Below are 6,230 nucleotides of genomic sequence, written 5' to 3'. Positions count from 1 at the left end.
TTCATGACATTCAGACTTGAAATCTTAACTACTTAAGTACTTTGGGATAATTTCTACCCCCTTCCTCATTCTGATCTAAGTAGTCATCAAGCTTTAGCGATTCTTTCTCCATTTCCTAACTTCTCATCCTCATACCTCTTCTCAAAATCTCTACAATAAGTGTTTTGCATGTTTAGAACGCAGCTCCCGAATGATGACTGCTGACCCAATATATTAAAAAATTTTAAAAAATCTTCATGATTTCAGCTTCTCATCTTCAAATGTATACATACCCTTTACAAAGAGTAAATGTAGAAAAAGGCTGCTATACAGGTGTTCTCACAAGACTCATAAATAAATATAGATCATGCTTAATAAATAACCATTTCTAAACAATGCTGCATAAGTCCAGAAAAATTATGTCAGGAGTGAATATGTTTGTTGGCACTGTTGTCTGGTTACAGTCATTTCTCAGAACTACACTCCCCAAATTTTATCCTGAATAAAGGGTATCTTAGCACAGATATCTTTTTATGAACTTGTGAAAACTATTCTTTATTTTTTTCTGCAGAATGTCCGAAATAATGGAGAAAACAAGTTTTTGTTATTCTGTCTCCACTGACCAAAGGTGGTCAGAGAGTATTGCATGGATCATATTTAGGATATCCTTGAATGGGTTTGTTCTTTCTATGAATTTTATCCTTTACCCACAAAGTATGTGGGAAAGGGATTATCTCAACTTGCCTGAAATTTAACTCAACTGTTTCCTAAGGGAACCAAGAGTTTCTTCTACCTGACATGAAGTTGGGTGGTTTGGGGCAATGGAGTCAAGTTTCCAATCTTGCCCAGGAAATCCAGAAGGCAAGGCACATGGCCTGGTTGGTGGATCCTGGAAAAGGTGACTGCACTGGTAATGGTTTGTACTCCCAGAGTTTTTGGACACAAAATATACTCCAGAGTTTCCTATACACCAGACATGAGCTGTAAGGAAATCTGAAAGGTTTCAAAAGCTTACACAAGAGAAAAGCTTTGCTCTGAGCATCATCCAGACCCAGAGAACACAAACATTTAACTGCCAGTAAGACACTTCCTGTTTTTAATTTCATCTTCCTCCTTTTCCCTGAACATACCCCAGATAGGCCAGGGCCTCAAAGAGCAGCTATAATGTGAAGAGGAAGGAGAACCAAACTCATTTCTGTCTGAAAAAAAAAAAACTTTCACTGGGGGGACAGAAAAAGGATTTCTATTAAATCATATTGGGCCACACTGCCATCCACTGCACATGGCTTCAGTGAGATGCTGAAATCCAAGCCCAAGAAAGTTTCCTTAACCAAAATCAGCAAGAAAGGCTTGGAACTGAAACAGAACCTGATAGAAGAGGAAAGGATTGAGCCCCTTTTTCATTAGCATCAACAGTACCAATAAAAACTCCCATTGTGAAGATTTCTGGCTTTGATTGAGCCCTTCCTACGTGCCCAGTGTTGTGCCCAGTGTCTCATTTATTTCTCATTTATTGTTTCACACCATCCTCCTAGCATTCCTGTTATTTAGAAACTAAAATATGTTATTACTGTTTTGTTGTTTAGGCAACTGAAGCTTAGCCAGGTTTTGTTTGCCTGCCCAAAGTCAAAAGACTAGCTAGTTACCAGCTGCAGGTGCAAGTGGCTGCACTCACCCAACTGTACTGCTTCTGACCCGCTCACCCTGGGGTGTAGCAGGTAGAGAGCAGCCAGTCTCCTGCTGGACAGAGATTTCATTCCCTAAGAATGGAATTCAATACCAGGCCTGGTGGCACACACCTGTAATCCCAGCAGCTCAGGAGGCTGAGGCAGGAGGATTGTGAGTTCAAAACCAGCTCAGCAATTTAGCAAGCCATAAACAACTTAGAGAGACCCTGTCTCAAAATAAAGTATAAAAAGGGCTGGGGATATGACTCAATGGTTAAGCACCCCTGAGTTCATACCTCCTACCAAAAGATAAATTGATATATAGAGAGAGAATGGAATTCCACCTCCTGATGCCTTTGGCCTTCGATACAGGTAGAACAGTGCAGATAAGCTGCCTCCCTTTATCAGAAGATAACAAGGCTCCTTACATTTCCATTTAGCTGTAATCTTCTTGGTGCAGGTAAATGTTTCTAGATTACCAATAAATGAACAAAGCAGGACCATAGGATTGATTCCATTGCATAAGCATCCTGGAGGTTTAATTCTTGGTCACAGATAAGTCAGAAGCCTGGGAAATACCATGGGTCTAAATCCATGGCTCAGCTTCTCCTATAATTAGTATCTCTAGTGCAAGTAAAAGGCAGTGAGGAGACACCAGATTAAAGTCCTAGAAGCCAGGCATGGTGGCACACATCTGTAATTGGAAGGTTGAAGCAGGAGGATAACAAGTTCAAAGCCAGCCTCAGCAACTTAGCAAGGCCCTAAACAAGAATCTGTCTTTAAATTAAAAATTAATAAAAAGGGCTGGGGATGTTGCTCAGTGACTAAGTCCCCAAGGATTTAATCCCTGCTAGCAAAGAAAAAAAAAAGCAGGTTTCCTCCATCTGAGGCCACAGTTGCTCTACCCATGCTGCTCCTTGAACTCCAGAACCTCATCAGTTGTCCCAAAGATTTGGAAATGTGTGGACATATACAAGTACCTCTTCATTTTCTCTGTGGCCAATATGAAGAACAGTAAGCTTAAGGACATCAGGAATACCTGGAAACATGGCTGACGTTTTTTGGCAAAAGCAAGGTGATGAGGTGGGTCTTGGGTAGAAACTTGTCTGATAAGGATAGAGACAGCCTGTACCAGATGAGCAAGAAGTTGAGGGGGGAAGTTGGTCTCTTTTTTACCGACCATACAAAGGAGGAGATGAATGAGTGGTTCACAAAATACACAGAAATGGACTTGCCTCTTCTGGCAACAAAGCAACTTTCACCCTGAGCCTGGATCCAGGGCCCCAGGAGCAGTTCCCCCACTCCACGGAGCCACAGTTGAGGTAGCGGGGCCTGCCCATTGCCCTCAAGAGAGGTGTGGTGACCCTGCTCTCTGACTACCAGGTGTGCACAAAGGGTGATGTGCTGACCCTGGAGCAGGCTTGTGTCCTAAAGCTTTTTGGATATGAGATGGCTGAATTCAAGGTGACCGCCAAATACGCATGGGATGTACAGTCGGGAAGTTTCCAGCAGATGGGAGATGACTTCTCAGAATGTGCATCTGAGTCCTCAGAAGAATCAGAGGACAACGAGGATGACTTACCCAGGGACTCCGGACTGGAGGCCTTCTAGCACATTCTTTGTCTCCTTCAGACCATGCAGAATTGCTACTGCCCCTTGAGGGGGAATAGTTATTTATTTTTGCTGTTGATGAAGATAAGTATGGGTGATGGAAACTGACTGTTCTATAAAGAATAAAACTGGGTCTGTAGGGTGTCACTCTGGAGATAGCAGGAGACTTTTCGTAGAAAAGAGGCCTTGGGGTGTATGCCTCTGGATCCCCAGGGTTCCTCTGTTGACCTAGTCAGCCAGACAACAATGGGGACAGCTGAGAACAGTCCCCAGAGCTGGGACTTCTCCTCCTTTCCAGACCTTGATACCCATGCTTGGAATGGAGAGTCGCTAAAGAAAATTAGATACTCTGCTGGTCCTTCCCAGCCCTGCATATATACCCCCAAACCAGGGCCTACTGGTGACTGCCAAGAAGCCAGGGACTTTGAGAGTAAATCCTTTGCTGGGAGATGGGAGTGAGTCTTTAGTGTCTCTCAGCATCCTGGAGGTTTAATTCTTGGTAGCTACTGTGGTAGGTTTTTGTCCATATTATTTCATATACAGATGTTTAGTGAAAGCACCAAAGGAAAGGACATCTGTTTCATGAGCATCCATGAGACATATATATCTTCCTACCACCTTTGGTTTATGTCTACTCTTCATGGCTTCTAACTCCCTTCAGTCTTCCTCTGCCTTTAGCAAGTATTCTCTGGGGCCTGAGTGTGTAGGTCAGTGGTAAAGTGTTTGTCTAGGACTAGCATGCTTGAGGTTTTGGGATCAATTCCCAGCATCACAAAGAAAAAAGAAATTCTCTGACCTACCTGTTGGAATAGTAGGTCTTAAACCCTCATTCTAGAGGGATCCTTACTCATATCCTCAGGGGAGAAAAGCTGCTGAACAGACCAGCCTGGCTGGGTTTCCCTGCCCAGCCTGTTAGAAATCATGTCTACGCAAAGAAGTCTCCATAAAAATCCACAGGGGACTTGATGTGGTACACCCCTCAATTCTTGCTTCTCAGGAGGCTAAGGCAGGAGAAGAGGTAGATTTGAAACTATCATGGGCCACTTAGTGAGAACCTGTATCAAAAATTGTTTATAAAGGGCTGGGAATGTAGTTCAGTGTAGAGTACTTGCCTGGCATAGGTTCAGTCGTCAGTAACACCAAAAATAGCCAAGTGCAGTGTTATACAACTTAATCCCAGCTCATGAAGGCTGAGGCAGGAGGATTACAAGATTGAGGCCAGCCTGGGAAATTTAGCAAGACTCTGTTTCAAGATAAAAAATTAAAAGGGCAAGGGAGGTAGCTTAGTGGTAGAGTACCCCAGGGTTCAATCCCTAGAATTAAAAAGAAAAAAAAAGACTTATGTTCAGAGAGCTTCCAGGGTATGTGAATATGGCAGTTCCCCACAGAGCAGAGGCCAGCACACCCAGAGAGGGCTGGAAACTGCAACTCCCTCCCCACCAAAGTCTCTCACCCTATCACTTTTCCTTTGTAATATACTTCATAATAAAAATGTAAACAATGAAAAAAAAGAAGATTTATATTAAATCAAGTTGGAACTTCTGATTCTTACATAGTAGTAACAATCTAATTGCTGAATTGAGGTTTATTTGTGCAACTTAAGGAAGTAATAGGATCGTATGTTATTTAAAATTGAACAAATTGTTCATATAGTATGCTATAATTCCTATCTAGTGGCAAGGGAAATCGTTCTTTTAAACAAGAATCTGTAAAGGGACAATAACAGGCAAAATACCAATTTGATTAAGAATATTATTTAGTGTTTATCCAATATAGCAGTTATATCAGTTTGCTTCAGATATCCTCAGAACACAAATATTAAACATAAACTATGACCAAGCAATATTAAAGGAGTAAATTTAAAATTATATAAATCAGATTGATTAGGACAGGAGATGTTTAAGCTCTTTTTCCTACACATACACACAGAGGCATATGCACTCGAACACATCTGAACTCCATTCAGGCCTCGACAAGATTACGACATTTAGGATTTGTGCAGTAGGACATAATACTTCAGGTCTCTGTCTCATTTGAATGGTTGCATAAAATCTTTCCCTATTTCTGGGAGAGAGACCATAAGAGGAGTCAAGGTAAAAGCACTTTTTTGGAAAATGAAAACAGTTTTGCATTGGAAATTTCTGCATCTTAACTGTCTACACTGGCTCTGAAATGGAAAGATGACAGACGCAGTGGAAGCAAGTCTGAAAACAAGTTGCAGAACATCTGCAGAATAGGAGGAGGTGCTGGGTGAGAGGTTCGAGAGGTTGAAGGGACGCATGGGGCAGCTGTTGGAGGCAATTACTCGAAGGCTTCTTTGATGACTTTTTAAGTGAATCTTTTCCTTCACAGTCTCTCAGTTATAAGGTTCAGCTTGTGCATTTTAGAATAGACAAGAACATTGGGAATTTCTGCAGGGAAATATCCTGAGATGTGGGTTAACAGTGTGATATTTCTCTCTCTCTCTCTCTCTCTCTCTCTCTCTCTCTCTCTCTCTCTCTCTCTCTATCTATCTCTATCTCTATCTCTATCTCTATCTCTATCTCTATCTCCATCTCTCCTGCATTTCCTTATTTACAGAGACTACTCAAGTAAGGAAGTGTCACTTCACACCTCTGAAGGGCTGTGTGAAGAGAACTTGGATCTTTAAAACATTGTTTCAGGTAGAGGTGAACAGAGAATGAATCAGTTTCTTAACCTGTCATCCTCCCAGGTTCAAGATGAACCAAGTCACTATGGAGCCCTTTGTTCATACAGGTCACACTAGGAAGTCCCATCATCCAGCCACCCTAGCATATTTGCTTATACCAGCAGTTCCTGGTTTCCATTCTGATGGAGAATTTATTTCAGCAGATTAGCTTCTACCACCTTTTAGGAAGTGGAGAAGTGACACAGAATTTCTTGAGTAGTGAGTTGGGAATGAAATGCTTGCGTAACATACGTCTGCACTTCTCTGGGGAAATCCTCAGTAGG

The 6,230-nt window shown here is 42.0% G+C and overlaps 1 pseudogene; it reads left to right on the top strand.

Moving 5' to 3' along the window:
* Positions 1-1,275: 1,275 nt before the first annotated feature.
* Positions 1,276-3,257, top strand: LOC101971167 (mRNA turnover protein 4 homolog; annotated as a pseudogene).
* Positions 3,258-6,230: the final 2,973 nt, after the last annotated feature.

This window comes from Ictidomys tridecemlineatus, chromosome 8 (genome assembly GCF_052094955.1).
Source record: "Ictidomys tridecemlineatus isolate mIctTri1 chromosome 8, mIctTri1.hap1, whole genome shotgun sequence".
Taxonomy (NCBI): Eukaryota; Metazoa; Chordata; class Mammalia; order Rodentia; family Sciuridae; genus Ictidomys; species Ictidomys tridecemlineatus.
This window is presented reverse-complemented; position numbering and strand designations above follow the sequence as displayed.